We start from the raw sequence: 19,763 nt of genomic DNA on the forward strand, positions 1-19,763 counted from the left end.
GCCTCGCGACCCGTTAGGACCCTGAGGTGGATCAGAGCTGAATTAAAAGAATACCTGTAAAAAACTGAAAACTGAACACCACTTTCCTTTCTAGATCTGAGAATGTGATTTATTTTTATTGAAGATACTCAGTTACAGTGTGTCAGTCTCTGGTGTACAGCTTAATGTCCCAGTCATGCATATATGTACATATATTCATTTTCATATTCTTGTTCATTAAAGGTTATTACAGGATATTGAATATAGTTCCATGTGCTATCCAGAAGAAATTTGGGGTTTTGTTTTATATCTTTTCCTAAATTAATAGACTTAATTTTTTTAGAGTAGTTTCAGGTTCACAGCAGAGTTGAGCAGAAAATACAGAGTTCACACATAACCCTCTCCACCCACATATATATACTCCCCTATCCTCAACATCCCTCATCAGTGTGGCGTATTTGGTACAAGCGATGAACCAACATGGACACGCTATTATCAACCAAAGTGCATAGTTTACATTAAGGTTCACTCTTGATGTACATTTGACAAATGCATAATGACATGTAGCCACTATAGTATCACATAGAAGAGTTTAATCACCCTAAAAATCCCTTGTGCTCCATCTGTTCATTCCTCCCTCCCTCTCCTTAAACTCTTGGAAACCACGATCTTTTTATTGTTTCTGTAGCTGTGCCTTTTCTAGAATGTCATTTGGTTGGACTCGTACAGTTTGTAGCCTTTTGAGACTCACTTTTTTCATGTAGTAATAGGTTTTTTAAGTTTCTTCCATGTCTTTCATGGCTTTATAGCTCATTTTTTTTTTACTGAAGATATAGTTTTTTAAGTTTACATATATGTGCTGTTCATTATTTCTAAGGATGTTTAGAGCTTTAGCTTTTTAAATTTATATAGTTATCAAAGGAATAAAGCCAACCACAAAATAAGAATTAAGTAAAAAAGATACACACACCTTGCTATTAGCAACATTATTTATGATTGCCAAGATATGGAAGCATCGTAAGTGCACATCAGTAGTTGATAATGAAGATGCAGCATGTATATATATCTATATCTATATGATGAATGTAATGTAAGAAATATGTATATATATGTATGTATGTATGTAATGGAATACAACTCACCCATAGAAAAGAAGGATATTTTGTCATTTGCAGCCCTTCATTCACCTTTTTTTTTTTCACTTCAAAAACCAGAATTTTATAACCGGCATGAACATTTCCATTACATCAGAAACATCAAAATACCTAGAAATAAACTTAAAGAAGGAGGTTCCCTATACTCCAAACACCAAAATGACACAAAGAAATGAAAAGATTTCTTGTGCTCCTGGATTGGAAGAATCAACACTATCAAAATGGCCACACTACCCAAAGCAATCCATAGATCCAATGCAACCCCCATCAAAATACTCACAACATTCCTCACAGAACTAGAACAAAAAATTCCAGAATTTATAAGGAACCACAAAAGACCCCGAACAACCAAGGCAATTTTTTGTAGGTCTTTTTTTTTTTTTTCCCTCTTTCTTCTTTTTGTTCTCTTTTCTTAGGGTTTGATGATGAGAGAAGTTGTAACATCTGTTGTAAAGCTGGTTTTGTGGTGCTGAATTCTTGTAGCTTTTGTTTATCTGTGAACCTTTTGACTTCTCCATCAAGTCTGAACCAGAGCCTTGCTGGATAGAGTGTTCTTGGTTGTAAGTTTTCCCCTTTCATTACATTAAATATATCATGCGACTTCTTTCTGTCCTGTAGAATTTCTGCTGAAAAATCAGCTGATAAACTTATGGGAGTTCCCTTGTATGTTATTTGTTGCTTCTCTCTTGCTGATTTTAGTATTTTCTCCTTATCCTTAATTGTTGTCAATTTGATGACTATGTGCCTTGGTGTGTCCCTTTTTGTGTTGACCCTATGTGGTCCTCTCTGTGCTTCCTGGACTTGGGTGACTGTTTCCTTTCCCAAGTTGGGAAAGTTTTCAGTGATTATCTCTCCAAAAATTTTCTCAGGTCCTTTCTCTCTCTCTTCTCTTTCTGGGACCCCTATAATGCAAATATTAGAGCACTTCATGTTGTCCCAGAGTTCTCTTAAACTATCCTCATTTCTTTTCATTCTTTTTTCTTTTTTCTGTTCTGAAGTAGCGATTTCCACTAATCTGTCTTCCAGTTCACTGATCCGTTCTTCTGCTTCATTTAGTCTATTCTTGGTTCCTTCTAGTATATTGTTCATTTCAGTGATTTTATTCTTCACCTCTGTTTGGGTATTCTTTATCTTTTCCAACTCTCTAAAAACTTTGCTCTGTGCTTCTGTACTCCTCTTGAGTTCTCTGAAAAGCTTGGCCATCATTACTTTAAACTCTTTCTCAGATAAATTGCCTATCTCCTCATCACTTATTTCTCCTACTGGGATTTTATCTTGTGCCTTGGCCTGGGAGATGTTCCTCTGCCACCCCATCATCTATTTTTCTGTGTGTTTGTGGGCTCCTTCCACAGGCTTTGGGATTGTTGTTTTCTTATTTTTAGTATCTGCCCCTGGTGGGTGATGCTGGACTAGAGGCTTATGCAGGTTTCCTGGCAGGAGGAGCTGGTGCCTGCCCACTGCTGAGTGAAGCCTGGTCCTGGGCCTCTGGTGGGTAGGACTATGTCTAGAGGCCTTTGTGGCTCAGGAAGTCTGCTGATGGGTGGGCCTGTGTTCCCACCCTATATGTTGCTTGGCCTGAGTCTTCCCTCCAGGCTGTTGGGTGGGGCCAGGTCTTGGTGCTAATGATCCGATCAAGATGTCAGCCTCCAGGAAAGCTCATGTAGATGAACACTCCCATAAAGATGTGACATTTTACACACAGTGCGCCAAACAAAGCGATATGTTTAATGTTTATTCTGCCCTACTGGCCCTCTGGCCTTCTGTTTGAAAGCACCTTATGAAAATTAAAAATTCAAACAGCCAGAAAGCCCTCGCAGAGACTGCGAGAGAAATGACGGTGGACTGTCTAGGAACAGTGGTCCTCACACTACACTGGTACCCAGTACCTGCTGGATAACTGCTGTACCTTATCATCAACTAACCTGCAAACTCTATGCTTCAATTCCACTGCTCTTCAAACTCAGCTTCAGGTGTGAGTCACATTTTCCCTCTGCTTAGAGCACTCCGTGTTGTCTATTCCTTTTCATCCTTCATGTCTCAGTTCAGATGTCATCACTGGTGGAGTATCGGATTCCTTCCCAGACCATTTTGCAGTGGGGAGGTGTCCCTCCTTTGTGCTGTGTCAGCACTTGCACTTTCCCTATCATATATTTTAATTGCCATTTCCTTCTCTGTATCTCCCATTAGACTCAAAGCTGCCTATGTTTGGGGATTTCATATGTTTTATCTGCTGCTATGTCAGTAGTGCTGGCATAGAGTAGAAGGTCATTAAATGGTGATTAAATGAATAGACGGTGAGAGACCCCAGACTTAGATCCCTTTGGAGAGCCATAATCTGAAAGGATTTTTCTGTTACAGCTTAATTTGGGGGCTGGTAATTGGAGAGCAGAACTATAAGTTCTGCGGTCCCTTTCAGAAGGTGGCAGTGGGACCCACTCTTCTGTTAATCCCTGTCCCTCTTCTGACACAACAGTATTGGTAGGAACAGCTTTCATTTTGAAGTATCTTGTGGCCTGCAAGCCACTGTGTCCGTCACCATCTTCCCCATTCTAGCTGGTGTAAACATCCCTGAGGGCTGGTCACTGAAGGGCAGCTCCGCATCAAGCAGAGCAAAGCATTCTGGGAAGTAACCACATGGGTGCTTCTGCTTGTGGGCATGTGGGCATGCCTTATGCAAGCCACTGCTCTTCTGAGTATTCACAAGCTCTTCCTTTACATTTCTTTTTATTTTAATTGACTCATTTGTCTTTGTGAGAAAAATGAGAAATAAACTCCACCAGCAGTGCTACCTGCTGGAAGCAGGTTGGGAGCTTGGAGAATGCAGGGGCCTGAAGAGCTGCACAAAGAAGCCACAGGGGCTGAGCTAGGGTACAGCCCCTCTTTTTTCCTCCTGGGAGATGTTCTTACTGCCTGGGGGATGTATGAGTTCTCTATTGCTGTGTGACAAATGACCGCAAACTTAGGCGCCTAAAACAATGGACATCATCTCACAGTTTCAGTGGGCCACTGATGCAAGCACAGCTTCGGTAGATCTTTTGCTCAGAGTCTCAAGAGGTTGCAGTAAAGTCTGGAGTTTGGGTTCTTTTTCAGGCCCGGGTGTTGGTTGGCAGAATTTTGTTCCTTGCGGCTGTAGGACTGAGGATGCAGTTTTCTTGCTGGCCATCAGCTGGGGGCTGCTCTCAGCTCTACAAGCTGCCTCAGTTCCTGCCAGGGGGTTTCTCGTAGGCTCTCTCTCAACATGGCTGCTTACTTCTTCAAAGCCAGCAGGGGAGTCTTTGCTCCAGTCTGCTAAAATGGATTATTAAAGAATAATATAATCATGGGAGTAACATTCCATTACTTTTGCCATATTCTGTTGGCTGTAGATCAGTCACAGGTTCTGCCCATACTCAAAGGGAGGGAATTATACAAAGATGTGACTCTCACCTTAGGATGTGTCTACCACTGGGAGCCATCACAGGATATTCTGGGACCACTAAGTGACTTATCAGCTCCCACTGTCTAACCACTTGTAGGGACTTGCCATAAAACTCTCTAAACTGGCCAGAGCCAGAGCTCATAGCAAAGAGCTAATTTTGTGCGAGGAAAGTGGATCATCACCAAGAGAAAGTGATCACTGGAGCCAGAAAGATGGCCAGCTGCTTCCTCCTAACTACTCAACAAGAAAAAGCTGTAGTCACATGTACAAATTGTGGATTGGGAGAGCTAGGACAAGGACTGTGGTTTGACTGTCATCAGGCATTTTGGATTAGGGTCCCCTATTTTCAACCCATTATCAAGAAGAGAGCCATTGAGAGTCACCTTGTTGATAATGTCACTTGGGACCGCCATTGTTGTTCGTCTGCTAAATAAGGCAAATACCCGAGAGAGTTCCCGCTTCTGGACTCCTTTAGCAGCTAGACTCAGTTCTCCCTCTGCATTGCTAAAAGCTCTTAGGGGCCAGCAAAACCCCTAAGGGGCTGGGAGGGGTGTGTGTGTGTGTGAAGGTGGAGAGTGAGGGTTACTGCCTTTCACAAGCCGTTGCTGAGGGACTGTATACAGAAGGGTTTTGTTGGCACAGTTAGCTTTCGAGAAGCCCCTGTCTCCCCACTTTTCCTTTTTATCCTTTCTATATGCCTCAAAATATCCTAGTATTTTATTTTAAGTACTTTCCTTGGCAATCAAATGGGATATTAATAACATTTCACCCTAATTATCATTTGTTTAATCTCTCTTCCTCCCTCTCTTTCATCATTTGAAGAAAGTTGCACATTTCATGGCCTTTTACTTGTAAATATGTAGATCTTTAATTCCTAAGAGTAATGATATTCTCTTATATAACCGCAGTAAATTCTCAAATTCAGTTAATATTGATATTATACCATTGATATAATACTTTAAAATAATGCATGTCCACATTTCAACTTTGCCTCCTGACCAGAAGGTATTCTTTGGAGCACTTGTACCTCTCCAGTACAGCGTCAGTTCTAGGATGAGGATTGCATTTGGTTATATCTCTTGAGACTCCTTCAGTCGGAATCATATCAGAGCCTCTTTTTGTCTTCCAGGATATTGGTAATTTTGAAGAACACAAACCTCCTTGTCCTTTCTTTAATTGAATGTTCCTCTTTTTGGATTTGCCTGATGTTTCCTGATTAGTTTTAGATTAATGATCCCAGGTAAAAATAACACATAGGTGAATTTTTTTCTCTCTGGGAATCAAATCTGGGGATATCTAATAGCCATCTGTCTTTCACTGGTGATGTTAATTTTGAAAATTAAAACAGCAGTCAAGATGTTGCTCGATTTTCCACTGTAATGATTCTTTTTGTTCTCCCTTGCAAGTAATAAGCAGTCTCTGAGAGCCATTTTACAACCATGCAAGTATCTTGCTCCACATCAAAAACCCTCTCCTAGATTTAGCGTCTATTTGTGATTTACTTGATCCAATCTTTACTGTCTTGTAAGCAAAATGATAATTTTCCAACTCCCACTCTTTCTACAAAAATTTACTGTTTGGTTCTCTGCATCCTAATATAAATAAGGACTAGATCTTCTCCCCTGTTTACTATCTATTTATTATTGATATAGACTCATGAATTATAACTTTGTTCAATAGCTTATAATTCATTACTCTGCTTAGTTATTTTGATCCTCACATTTTCCCAGATTGATTCAAGATTTTACTCTTGAAAGTCTAGGCAGACTACCCTCCAGGGCAGAGCTGGCCTTCTCAAGAGGAAAAGGCAGCCCTAATCAGCAATGAAGCTTCAGTGGCAGTTGAACCAGAGCTGGCCTGTGATCCTAGACCAGCTAGACTGCCATCAGTGAGCAAGCAGTCTACAAAGTGTCACCCAAATGCCAGGTGAACCTCTCCCGGTCCTAACCGCAGCAGGGCAGCACATGCTCAAGCAGCCTGTCCTGACAGTGCTAACAAGCCTTTTGCTTCAGTCTGACCTGTTGTCTGCTTGATCCCACCTGAGTCTCACCTGAACCTGCTTGGCCAACCCAGCCCTCCTTTCATCTGAGACTGAGGGGAAATTGAGATTATTCATGGTACTGATGGTGGTCTCCCAGTGTCTCCGAAGTTCTCCCCACTTCACTGCCTACCTCGTTTTCTTCCTGGCCCATCAAATCACCGAGGAATTAAAGACCAACACATTTAGGAGTAAAAGGCCGTGATGTGTGCAATTTCCTTTAAATGATGAAAGAGAGAGAAGGAGGAAAGGAAAGGGAGAGAGATTAAACAAATAATAATTACGATAGAATGTTAGTACTATCTGAATCTAGGTTAAGAATGTATGGATGTTCTTTATACTATTTTTATTCTTTCTAATTTTTATATACATTTGAAATTATTTCCAAGTGAAATTTACAGAAAGAGTTACATAATATATATTATTAAGTTTTTAAAAAAATCTAGTACAATGTGTTCACTTGCTGTCTCACTTGTTAAAAAGTAAGTACAAACACTAAGACACACACATACTTATTAATATGCATGAGAGTGTCCAGAATGATACATAAAACAAGAAAATGTTATTGACATTTGCCTCTGGGTCAGGGACTGTATAATGGATGGGAGAGAGACCTACTTTTCACTATACAACCTTTTTGTAATGTCTGCGTTACAAAAAAAAAAAAAAAAGCAAGTACTTTTAAAATGAAAAACAATAATGGTTTAATTTAATCCAGTTTCAAACATAATAATACAGAATTGTTTTGTGTACCTTAGTCTAGGCCCTAAAAATATAATGAAAAAGATTTATTTTGAATCTAATGCCCTCAAGTAAATCATATTCTACTTGGAAAGAAAAAGGATAAGATCTTCTAATCAATGAAGAAAGGTAAGAGAAATATGATGCTGTTATTAAAATGAAATAAAGAGAACAGAAGTACAAAACCTTAGTTGTACATCTGGATCTCCCACTGTTTTAATTGCACCTCAATTAAAGCATTTGTACTTTATTTTTCTCACTTAGTAAGAGATTGAGTAATATTTTCCCCTCTCCTGTCCGTATAAGGGTGTTCTAAGGATTAATGAGATCATTTTTATGGAGATTCTTGAACTTCAGTTGGAAAGGGTATGAAATATAAATAAATAATATTATTAATGTCAGCTATAAAACATACTTCTTTGAAATAAGCTCAAGTGCCAATGAAAGAAAGGATGAAAGAAAGAAGAGAAGAAAGAAAAAAGATATAAACCTTCTTGTATTAACTTCTTAAGACTTTCACCTGCTCTCTGGAATATCTGTGTAATTTGGCACTTTACAGAAAATGCAGTCATGTTCCTTCCTCTGTGGGCTTCCAAGAAGGCATATTTTTGTGTTATCAAGGCCAGATTTACTGAGACATCCAAAAAGTGATGACTTTGGGACAATAACCTTGCAGTTATTCCCCTGAGATTGAATCAAAGTTCGCTGGTGTCTCTGACAACCCTTTTGGAACACATCTAGTTTTAATAACACAGTTGGTGTGAAACACTTCCTAAAGGAAAAAGAAAGACAAGAACATCAACAGAATACCACTATATAAAAACAAAGTTAAAAGATTGTGTGTAGAAAGGGAGTTAAGGGTCGACCTTTAAGATCACAAAAAGAGTAAATTCCAAGTTTGAAGTTGAAATCTGGGTCTTAAGAGTTTCCCACTGTACCGTATACTACTGCCTGTATTGAACAATTTTTTTTTTTTTTTGGAAATTCTTTAGCAAAGTGTTTAATTATGATTTCTCAGATCTTATATTTTGTTTCTCAAGCTTTTTTTTTTTTAACATTTTTTATTGATTTATAATCATTTTACAATGTTGTGTCAAATTCCAGTGTTCAGCACAATTTTTCAGTTATTCATGGACATATACACACTCATTGTCACATTTTTTTCTCTGTGAGTTATCATAACCTTTTGTGTATATTTGCCTGTGCTATACAGTGTAGTCTATTCTACAATTTTGAAATCCCAGTCTATCCCTTCCCACCCTCCACCCCCCTGGTAACCACAAGTCTGTGTTCTCTGTCTGTGAGTCTATTTCTGTCCTTTATTTATGCTTTGTTTTTGTTTGTTTGTTTTTGTTTTTGTTTTTTAGATTCCACATATGAGCGATCTCATATGGTATTTTTCTTTCTCTTTCTGGCTTACTTCACTTAGAATGACATTCTCCAGGAGCATCCATGTTGTTGCAAATGGCATTATGTTGTCAGTTTTTATGGCTGAGTAGTTTTCCATTGTATAAATATACCACATCTTCTTTATCCAGTCACCTGTTGATGGACATGTAGGCTGTTTCCATGTTTTGGCTATTGTAAATAGTGCTGCTATGAACACTGGGGTGCAGGTGTCATCCTGAAGTAGATTTCCTTCTAGATCAATTTTTTAATGTTATTCTGATAGCCCCAGAAAGCATGAGGTCTACTAGAAATGAATATTTTAGACTTTTACTATTAACACTATGCTTGCATAATACTTTTTTTTTTCTCAAAGACTTTCACATTTATTACTTCATTTGAGAGCCTTTGCTGCTTGTTCAATGGCCTTTTCATTAAATCACATCATCTCTCTAATAACTTTTTCATTCCTCTTGTGACTGAAAAGTACACCTTAATTGTAACCATAAATAATTCTATGTGTTATTATTGTGCTAGATAGAATATTGATTATTGAGCATAAAGGCTTAAAAATTCAAAGATGGCATATGATACAAATATAGATCTACTACCAAGCTGTATCTATGCTGTCCAGGTTTTCCCTCACAATTAGAGCTGTCCCTTCAGCAATAGCTTTGTAACTACTGACCCTGAAACCGCATAAGCTGACCTCAAATAAACTCTGTAACAGTGTAAAATGCATGCGTCCATATTTGCCTTTTTTATGTTTTGGAAAATTTGAAGATTGGAATAGAAAACACCCAATACTGTAGCAAAATAAACAGGGAAATTATGAAGATGTATAAAATAACACAAGGTAACAGTAACTCAAGACAACTAAATTCTTTCAATCATGGATTATTCTTTTCAAATAGCTCAAAGCATCTCTTCTGTGTCCAGACTTTTGTATTACTTAATCACGTAAGTAATTACTTAACTAATTACTTGAACGTGAAGGTTGAATGTCAGAGGTAACAGAAGTGGTCAGTTTAATAGGAGCAAATTTATCCTGGAGGCATGAGTCTAAGAAGTATGGTTATCCTGATAAAGAATTGCTAGCTTCCCAATGAAGAGGCTTGCTCATCTTCTGCCAGCACATCGTATCATTCAGTGACAGAGGCTGGGAACAAGGCGGCAGGGGAAAGATGAGGCTGGAGCTTTGGCAAGGAGGAGAGAAAATATTACAAAATGCACCTTGTAAAGCCCTGTATGAACTATGTGTTGTCATCCATATGAAGGAAGAAGTCACTGGAGAGTTTTAGTTTTATTAAAGGAGTGAGAGATGTTTAGATTTTAGGGGAAAAATCCTGTTTGATTCACTGTTACTGCAATACAAGTAGACAAGTTTAGAACAGAGATGCCAGTCAAGTGTATGTTCAGAGTTACGGAGGAAACAGGTGATGTGGTCTGAACCTTTATGGCATGTGGTGTGGGGCCGGAAGGAGTAGAGAAGTAGGTAAATTCTAGCAAGAAGGGTCAGAAGGATATGCACTATTCACATGAACTGGAGTGCATGAGAAAGAGCTGTCCTGGGAGTCAAAAGGATATTAATAAACCTCTGGAAATGGATTATATACCACAGCAATTTGAGAAAAGAACTAAGGACTGGTTTTTGAAAAATATCAACACTTAGGAAAGGCAGAAGGAAATAAACAGACAGCCCAGATGAGGAGATAGGAAAAAAAAAAAACCTAAGAGAAGAGTCATATAATTGGAGTTAAGAGAAAAGAATAGTTCATGAAGGTGGGAGGAGGCGATGGTGTCAGTGTAGTACCCGTTCATGTGAGAGGAAAAAAATAACAAACACGCAAACTGGGAAGTGCCTGTCAGTTTTAGCAAAAAGGAGGTCATTGGTGACCTTGGGAATAGCAGTTTTAGTGGAGTCTTGTGGGAAGAATACAGATTAGCAGGGGTTTAGGAATGAATTAGAAGTAAATTAGGGGAGACAAAACTGAAGCAACTAATGTGAAGGGAGAAAGAGAGGGAGTTAAGTAGAGGGGACAACTGGTGTCTGCCAAGAGCTCTGGACTGATGTATGTGCTGTCAAGAGCTCTGACTGTGTACCCAAGAACTGTCAGCACGAACTGGGACTTATGCTTACATATACTGTTTACCAGACACAGATTGGTGCCTATTTTGCATTTAGAGTGATACTTAAACCACAGCAGCGTGCTGACTCAGCAAAGTGATTCATACTTGATGGAGAGTTGCCCTCAAGTGTGCACGCAAAGTGCCACATTAGGCGCCCAGTCATTCTTCAATAAACATTCACCTGACACGGTTAAAGGACCGGGTCTATTCATCTTAGGTTGCCTATCGCTTTGTGAAAATCAATTCGCATCTTTGGTTTTCTTTGCTTGTAATTTTTTTTCCCAAATGATGTGTCTCTAGCCGTGTAAGTGTTGGTTTGTAAACTGCTCTCTTACACAGAGGAATGGGAGAGAGTGAAGAAAGAGTCAGACCACTCCAGATTGGCTAGTGGCAGTTTTAATAAGCAAGGGAACTTACTTACACGGCTTGTCTTGGGTGGCCATAAGACACGTAGATCTCCGTTCTCACCTGCCAGAATCTTACGCGTTTGTATAAAAGCCTTAACTGGGCTGAGTCTTGTATATCGTCTGAATGGACTCAGCACCGCAGTGCTCTCAAGGCTGCATCTTTGGGCCGGTGCTAACTAGGGAAGGCAAGTGAATGCACACTCCAAGGACAGGGGAGGCGATGAGGAGCCTCTGATGGTTTTGATGGTCTGGGTCCCGCTTGAGGGTCAGCTGGCAGTCATGTCCTCTCGATGACCTCCTCCAACACTTTACCCCTCAGGATCGGCTCTTACACTTGTGTATGGCCCCCTCTTCCGCCGTGTGCCCTGAGCTGTCAGCAGGGGCTTTTGCTAGCACGGAGGTGGCTCAGTTTGTAGAACTGTCTGGCTGTCTTGGAGGCAGACGTCACGGCAACAGTGTAGACACACTAAGAGGAAGCACATCTAGGTAATGACTGTCAGACTAAGCACCGACATTGTTCCTCCAAGAGCCCCACGACCCAAACCGCTGACTTACTAAGTCTCTTAGGCTGGGGGTCAGACCACTCATGGCATTTATTTGGATTTTCATGTGGTTTATAAAGATGATACATTAGCAGACTTATCAGGCATGAACAGATAATATTCTCTTTGGATAATGGCACAGGTGCCCCCTTGTGAGGTAGTAATAATGTCCAAGGCCATTTTATTTAGGAGGAAAGCTTTTTTTTTTTTTTTTTTAAATTAGTGACATCTCAATGTGCAGTGTGAGCAGGCTTTGTTGGCTGTCACTTGAGGCTTGCTGAGGGAGGTTAGTAAAGGCTTGCTTGTGGTCGGAAATGTCCTGCAGGCCAACGGAGGGGACCAAAACAGCAGCCAAATGATTGTACCAGTGGAGAACTGAATATGTCCACCTGTCCTTGAGGAGAGGGCGGTTGGCAGCTTTAGGAACTTGACTTGGTTGTGCATATTATAAATGTTGGCCGGTGGAGGCAGGACTGTTGATCAGGCCGGGACCTTCATTTTCTCCTCTCTTTCAGTAGTGCATGTTCCAAGTTTCCAGTGTAATGCATTTTAACTGGTCTGGCTTGCAGCAGGACAATGGGATACCAGTGAAGAATGAGTGGTTTCCTCTCACCCGGGGGTGCAAAGTAACTCACTCATCTTATTGGGATGTCTCATCATAAATTCCAGTGGATAATGTCTCTCAGGCAGGGTGGGGCTTGGTGTTTTCAGCAGCGTAGCACGTTGATCCATGGTCAGAGTTGGGGCAATGTCTGTTTTTGGATGATTTCCATACCTTTATGGCAGTGGATGTTTTGGCAGGGGCCCCCAGTCTGGCATATGGTTCAACAGGTCCCACTGGCTGATCATTCAGATATACTAAAGCCTGGGACAGTACTTTAGTCTACTTGGCCAAAGTGCCTGTACCTGTTATTAATTCAGTCTGCTGCTTTAAGAGTCCATTTTTCTTTGCACTAACCCTACTGCTTGCAAATTACAGGAGAGATGGAACCTCCATTCAGTGTCATGTTTTTCTGCCCTATCTTGCGTATTATGACCTTTGAAACGTGACCCCAGATTATTGTCTATTTGATGAAGTTTTCTGTACATAGTACTTAGCAAGTCTAGTCTTGTAGTAGTGGTAGCCTGGTTTGTGTGGCAACAGGGGAAAGTTTGCGTTAAGTCAGATACGGCGGCTCACCCTAAACTTTGCACACAAACCAGGGCATGTTTAGAACCCTCCATCAGAGAACAGAGGACAATCTATTCAATATGCCAGTCCCTCTCCAGTTGGGAACTCCAATGAATAGCCATACTCCTTTGGCAGTTATCTTGTATGTTGTTTAGAACACACAGGGCATGCTGTTACTGCATTAACCAAGATACTGTGTTTTAAGGGCAATCTGTCCACCTTCGAATTCACGATTCTATCCAGGCACTAGAGTGGCCATTTGGCCTGTGCTCCCAATCTGCTGTATCTAGTGGAGAGTCGGTTGCTAGGGTTCATAGCCAGGCGAGGGCATCAGCTTCCTGATTGCCAGGGGCTGTCATTGCCTTATGAGCCAGTATGTTGAAGACAGTGAGGACTGCTTTAGGCTCTTGCAGGTGAACCCAAATGCCTTTACATATATCCTGACCCCACCAGGGCTTATTCATGATTATCCACCCTTCACCTTTTCATTGTCTAGGCCATAGGATTAATCCTTTTAGAACAGCTCATCAGTGCTAGGGGTTAATGGCCAGGGCTCATGAGTGATCACCAGCTAAACTGCTCTGAGTTCAGCCCGTTGGCTGTTGTGTTTCCTTCTTTCTTCCAGGCATCTATATATCAGGCATCAGTGAGGATTTCTCCCATTCTCTCTCTGTAGGCCATAGGGGCTGCCACAGGAATAAGGATGGGGGCATTTGGAGGCTCTACATACTCTTCAGGGCCTAGTAGCACCCACAGTTTTAGAGAGAATGAGCTGGTGGACAAAATACTCCTTTGCTGCAAGTTGGCATGCCGCTTAGTCAAACTGGGAGTTTGGGCCATGGCAGAAGTGAGTCAATGGAATATATTCTTAAATGATGAGAAGGGAAGTTCTTACCATGATACGCTGCTCCTTTGGGAGAGACTCTACCTGGAGGAGCACTGTGTACCCTGCTAGGAGCTGTTGCTGTATGGGGTATGTTGGGGTTTTGTCACCTACCAAAGCTGAAAGCAGAATCTTAGGGGTGCCCTCTCCTTTCGTTGTCTCTGTCACAGTGTCCAATCCATACCTTCCAGAGTCACAGACACATCAAACAAAGATATTCCAGCAAAGTCTGCAGCATGACCTGCAGCAGAGGCAAGTCTTCACCTGTTAGCATTATATCATCAGTGTTATGGGCCCTTTTGTTGGATATGGAGAAGAACAGGGTGAGATCTTGGGTACCCATCCCATGACTTACCGTGAGACTGTGTAGGTAGCCCTGGGGAAGTGATTGAAAGGTCCATTGCTGTCTCTGTCACATGATCTTAGATTTTAGAGACTTAAACTTGCCAGAATCTTTTCCTTGAGTCTCCTTGAAGATGAAGCACTTTTGTAGGAATGCTTTTCAAAAGTATCAGAGTAAAACACTAACTGTCTGTAAATGACAAAAGACTTAAAAATGGCCATGGTTAAAGATCTCCTGAAGGTTCATTATAATGCAATTGACCAGGGAATCTGATTTTTTTCCTATGACCTACATTTTAAAATTATGACTGATAACATAATACCAGGATATACCAGATTTTTAGGAATTTTATATAAACATATTCTAAAGAAAGTTTAGCATTATTCTTATTTAACAATATTCATCATGTAATTTCACTGTTATATGTTAATAGTTATGTCATTATTCTCCAAACTTAAAAGAACAGCCATCAGAAGAGTTTATGTTTAAGGGTCCCCTAGCACAGATTAATTAAAAGAAACCAGTATATCAACCCAAAATTGCACTGAGACACTAAGCATTTCTTATTCACAAGTTACATGCATCAGTATGCATATATTCATACATACGTTGGATTGTATAGTATATATTAGACAAGACCTTTTGCCTATCCAAATCAAAGTTAAAAGTGGAAGAGATAGACCCATAGTAGCAGTTTGAAAATAAGAGAAATAAGATTATGTGGTGATAAAGAAATTTTTTAAAAGCATGTTTCAAGTTTCTTTGCATCTCTCTGTGGCTGCCTAAAATCAAATTCCCGTCACTCCTTCAGTTGACTACTCTAAATAGTTTTCCTGCCTTTATTACCTGCCCATGTAAGCCATTCCCCTCCTAGGGGTTTGAGTGATCTTTGCAGAAATTAATCAGGTTGTGTTGCATCCCTTCTTATGTTCCCGTTGCATCCTGTGTTGTAACCCAGTCTTCCACAGGCTCCCAGGATCTACATCCTCTACTCTTGGCCCCACTTCTGTGATCTCATTTCTGACTCATCTTCCAATTACTCTCTCTATTCCAAATATATGGAATTTCTCTCTGTTTCTGTAACTCTCCAAGTTCTCTCTCATCTCTGTATCTTTGCATTTCTTGTATCCTTTGCCATAGACCCTTTTCCTTCTGCGTTGCATTTGTCATTCTCTGTTCACATCAAATACCAGAGAAGCCTTCCCCTAGCAACCCCCATCTAGATCCCCTATTCTAGTCAGTTCTTATCACATTATCCTGTATTATTTTCTTCAAAATACTTGTCACTATCTGATTTTTATTTATAGTCCATCTCTATCCACCTTTTGAAAGTTTTATGAGAGTAGGAACCTTGTCTGTCTTGTTCATTGCTTTATTCCCAGTGTCTAGAGCAATATTTGAAACACAGTATATGCACAGTGAATATTTGCTAAGTGACAAATGCACATTTCTTTCATTTGAACCCAGTGGTGTCTGATTCTAATGTTGGATCAAATTGCATCATATTGGTTTCTTGTGACTAGATTCTGTGACTTCAAAGGGTCTTCATGATTTACCTTGATTTCCTAAACCAGGAAGAACTCCATACTAGATTTTGAATAATGGGATAGGGGTTGTTTTTCATGAGAATGCTGATTTATAAGGTTCCCCTACAATGCATTCTGGAGTAAGTTAAGGTATAAATATATTTCAAATTATAAATAATCCATAGAAATATGGGTGTCATCTCTGTCATTCCTTTTCCTGAAAACTGCATTTTGTATATGTAAGTTTGTATGACTTAATTCCATGTGTTTTTTTTTTAAAATCAATTTCTGGCCCATTTATGGTTTGTCTCATAATGAAAAAAGCAAGATCCTTCAACAACAAATGGCATATCTCAGCATCCTCCCTCTTGTTCAACAATACGCACACACATACACACACCTGCAAAGAGTATTTGCAATAAACTTAGTTCATTAGAGACTGTTGTTGGATACAAATTTGTAATAAAGAATGTATAAGTTAGAAATAGGAATCTTCAAAAAACTCTTGTCATACAGGCAAAACCCACAGTATAAAAACCCAAAATATAGGAGAAAAGAACGTAACAGATCAGAAATATAATTCTCCTTTTAAAAAGAGAATCAGCTCTAATTTAACAAAAAATGTAATTTAGGTCACAGAGAACTGAAAATATATTTAAAAATCAGGTGTGGTACTTCAAATGTATCCCTTTGTGCAGATAAGACAACCAAATTTACAAGCTTTTAAACTGAACAATGAGCTTTGGTTAACTGCAAATCAAATTGAAACAAAGTACTCAAGTAAGACTAAATTTAACTACACTCCATTCTCCATCAAAAGTGACAGATTTTTCTGTTCTATTTTTCTGACATTGAATGAAGGAAGAAAAAGTGTCTCTTATTGTTGCATTGTTCTACTGCAAAGCCTGTTTCTATCCATCTAAATTATACTCTTACATTTGTATGGAAGTCAAAGTTTGAATAACATGCTTGAGTTCATTATGCAACACTTAAAAAAAACCTCAGGTAGATAGAAGATGAATTGTACTCAATTTTAATCTCTTCAGAAATAATTAAAAACAAAAGGAACTTTTAAGATTTTGGAATGAAATTACCGTTATTATTCCGTTCTTACGTCCTAGTTTTAGTTGTTATTATTGTTCTTACTGTTTTCTAAAATCTGTATATGCCACAGTGGAGAGTGGCATTTTTAAACTGGCTATTTCTACTTGTACTCTCCTTTGTGCAGATGTTAACATGGGGCTGAAATAAAATTAAAGTGCTTCTAATAGTTTTCAATTCTAAATACAATATATAATTCTAAATACAGCTTTACGATGCAAACCTTTAGGTACTCACTGAATTAAATTTTGGTCGGAGGGAGAAAACAAAACAAAACAAAAGCACATGCGTCAACAATAGATATATGTAATATGCAGTATTTCCGCATAGCTACTGGAGATATAACACCATCTTATGAGGAATACACAGTCTGTTGACAGGAAGGAAAGAAGTGTACACAATAGGCTATGATAAGTGCTATGGAAGAAACAAGTTAGGGTTTGTACAGGATGACTTCCTGAAATTTAAATTGAGATTTAAAGAATGATTAAAAGTTATATAGTTCTCACATCAGAACAACAGAATTTTCAAAGACTTTGAATATGAGATATATTTGAAGAGTAAGAAAAAAATTCTGTATGGCTGGAATACAGGACTTGAAGAGCCCTTTCTGGGAATCTGTATTTACTGGCGAGGAACTCTGTCAACTCCTTTGCTCAATTTCCTTCCTTCCTAACACCTGGAAATAATTCAATTCTGGTAAAAGCTATAATTCTATCTCCTTAAGCATCCAAAATTTCCTCTTTCCTGTCAGACTCACCTGCTATCTTTGTTCTTTATTTCACTGAGAAAATAGGAGAAATCAGATGAGAACTTTTAGATTACCACTCTCCCACCTCAACCCCAACCACCAGATCTACCAGCCTACCTACATACTCAACCACATATCTGTCTTTCCTCCTGTTAAGGTGAAGGGATCATATATGCCCAAGACCTACTACTTAATGGTCTGGGTTTCATCCCCTTACACACACTTCTGGACATTTATTTTGTAATTGGCTTTGCTCTTTCCAAGGTTGTTGGTGATTTTTTTCCATTTCCACTGTAATGTTCACAAAAGAATGTAAATATTATGTAATGTCTCCAGCCTCAAAAGGAAACCTCTTTTGACTCCACAATCCACTAACTAGTGCTCCATTTCTGCTGTCATTTACATACACACACACCCTCTCTCTCTCAGCTCTCTTTCACAAGGTGGTCTATATTCCTTATCTTCTATCATCACTTTCCATCATCTTCTCATACTCTTTTTAAAACTCCTTGAAAATCAGCTTTGTTCCTGTTGCTCCAGTGAAAGCTCTTTTGTCAAAGCATCTAGTGGTCTCCAGGTCTACTTTTCCAATCTTTGATAAACTCTTCAGCTTTTGATACATTTGATCGCTACCTCCTTCTTGTTTTCTTTACTCAGCATCAAAGATGTCATTTTCTTCCTCTCTCAATGAATACTAATTTTTAGTCTCCTTTTTCTGATTCTTCCTCATTTCCCCAACCTCTGAATAATGGAGTGGCCCTTACTCTTCTCACTACATTCACTATGGCCTTCTAGTTCAGCATGTGCCTACATCAAGACAATTAGCTCTCTGTACCTAAAATATTTTTACCTTGATGCTTGGGTATTACTTCTTTCACATCTCTGATCAAAAGTCACCATGGCAGAGAGATCTTGATATAACATACTACCTAAAATTACCATTCTCTCCCCTTATGCTGCTTTATTTTCTTTCTAGCACTTGTCATGACTTGATGTAGTTATTCATTTATTTCCCACCTGTACTCACGAGATTGCAAAGCACCACAGGAGCAGTCTTGCTTTTGTTTTCTGATATATCCCCAGAGATTTAAATTCTGCCTAGAACAGAGTTGCTACTGAAAATTTCTGATTAAATTATCCCCTAAGTCTCACAAAATTTGATTCAGGAGTGAGGAAGATGATTTGGTACTCCAAAAGAGGTGGGAAAAAAATCCTGGAGCATAAAACTGAAAATGAAACAGCTTTTGCATGTAGTTGAATTTACTGTGTTGAGATTCTAATAAATTATTAAAAAATCCACAGTCCTCAGAAATTATGTTGGATTTACCTATTTTTCTTTTGCTAAACTGAATTTTTCTTTAACTACAACAAGGATGGCAGTTGGGACCTTCCTAGTTTTGAAAATACATTCTTGATGGGGAAGTGTTTTAGGCACAACATGTAACATCTTCAATATCTATTTCTCTAACTTCTCATCCTTTCCCCCCACCCACACAGACATAACCTCACCCCTCTGACATATACACACACACATAGTTGTTTTAAATGTTCTGAATCACTTGATGACAAGGTTCATGCACTCATATTAAGTCTCCTGAATCCTTCTTCAGTGCTTCCATTAAAAAAAATAATAAATGAATAAACAAATAAATAAACCTAATTACCTCTCCCCCCCAAAAAAACCCCAAACAAATAAATAAATCTCCTGCATCTTTACTTTAACCAGACAGGCATTGCTTCCTTTGTATTAAAAGAAAGTGTCATTTGCATAACTTCATATGTGTTAAAACAACTGAAATTAATTTCAGACCTTGCATTTAAAAATTAAAAGTGGAATGAGCAGACTCAGTATAAATATTAAAAACTAAATCCATCCTTGTAGGCCCAAACAGGATGATGGCTAATATGTAGAGAGGGCAGAGGAAGTTCAAAAAGGGATCTAAAAGAGATATCTATGCTCTGACTGGAGCCCAGGGCATGTTTAGTTTTTGGATAGAAGTTTGACTACCAGACAGTGATCATTTCCCTACCATCAATCAAAAAAATGAATGTATACTTTGTATCTTGAATCTGTTCCAAAGTTCACATTTAGGATTTCAAAGCCATCATATGCTCAGGAATCATCCTTTAAGGCTAAGGAGAGACAAATAAATAGAAATGAGATGCAGAAGTGGTGGGAATAAATTATCTGGA

The 19,763-nt window shown here is 39.1% G+C and overlaps 1 long non-coding RNA gene across 1 annotated transcript; it reads left to right on the forward strand.

The window, feature by feature from the left end:
* Positions 1-3,815: 3,815 nt before the first annotated feature.
* LOC116667753 lies at positions 3,816-17,246 on the forward strand. The gene is made up of 3 exons (XR_004324781.1): positions 3,816-3,826; positions 8,615-8,617; positions 13,987-17,246. It is a non-coding gene; the product is annotated as an uncharacterized LOC116667753 (long non-coding RNA).
* Positions 17,247-19,763: the final 2,517 nt, after the last annotated feature.

The sequence above is a fragment of the Camelus ferus genome, chromosome 12, assembly GCF_009834535.1.
Source record: "Camelus ferus isolate YT-003-E chromosome 12, BCGSAC_Cfer_1.0, whole genome shotgun sequence".
NCBI lineage: Eukaryota > Metazoa > Chordata > Mammalia > Artiodactyla > Camelidae > Camelus > Camelus ferus.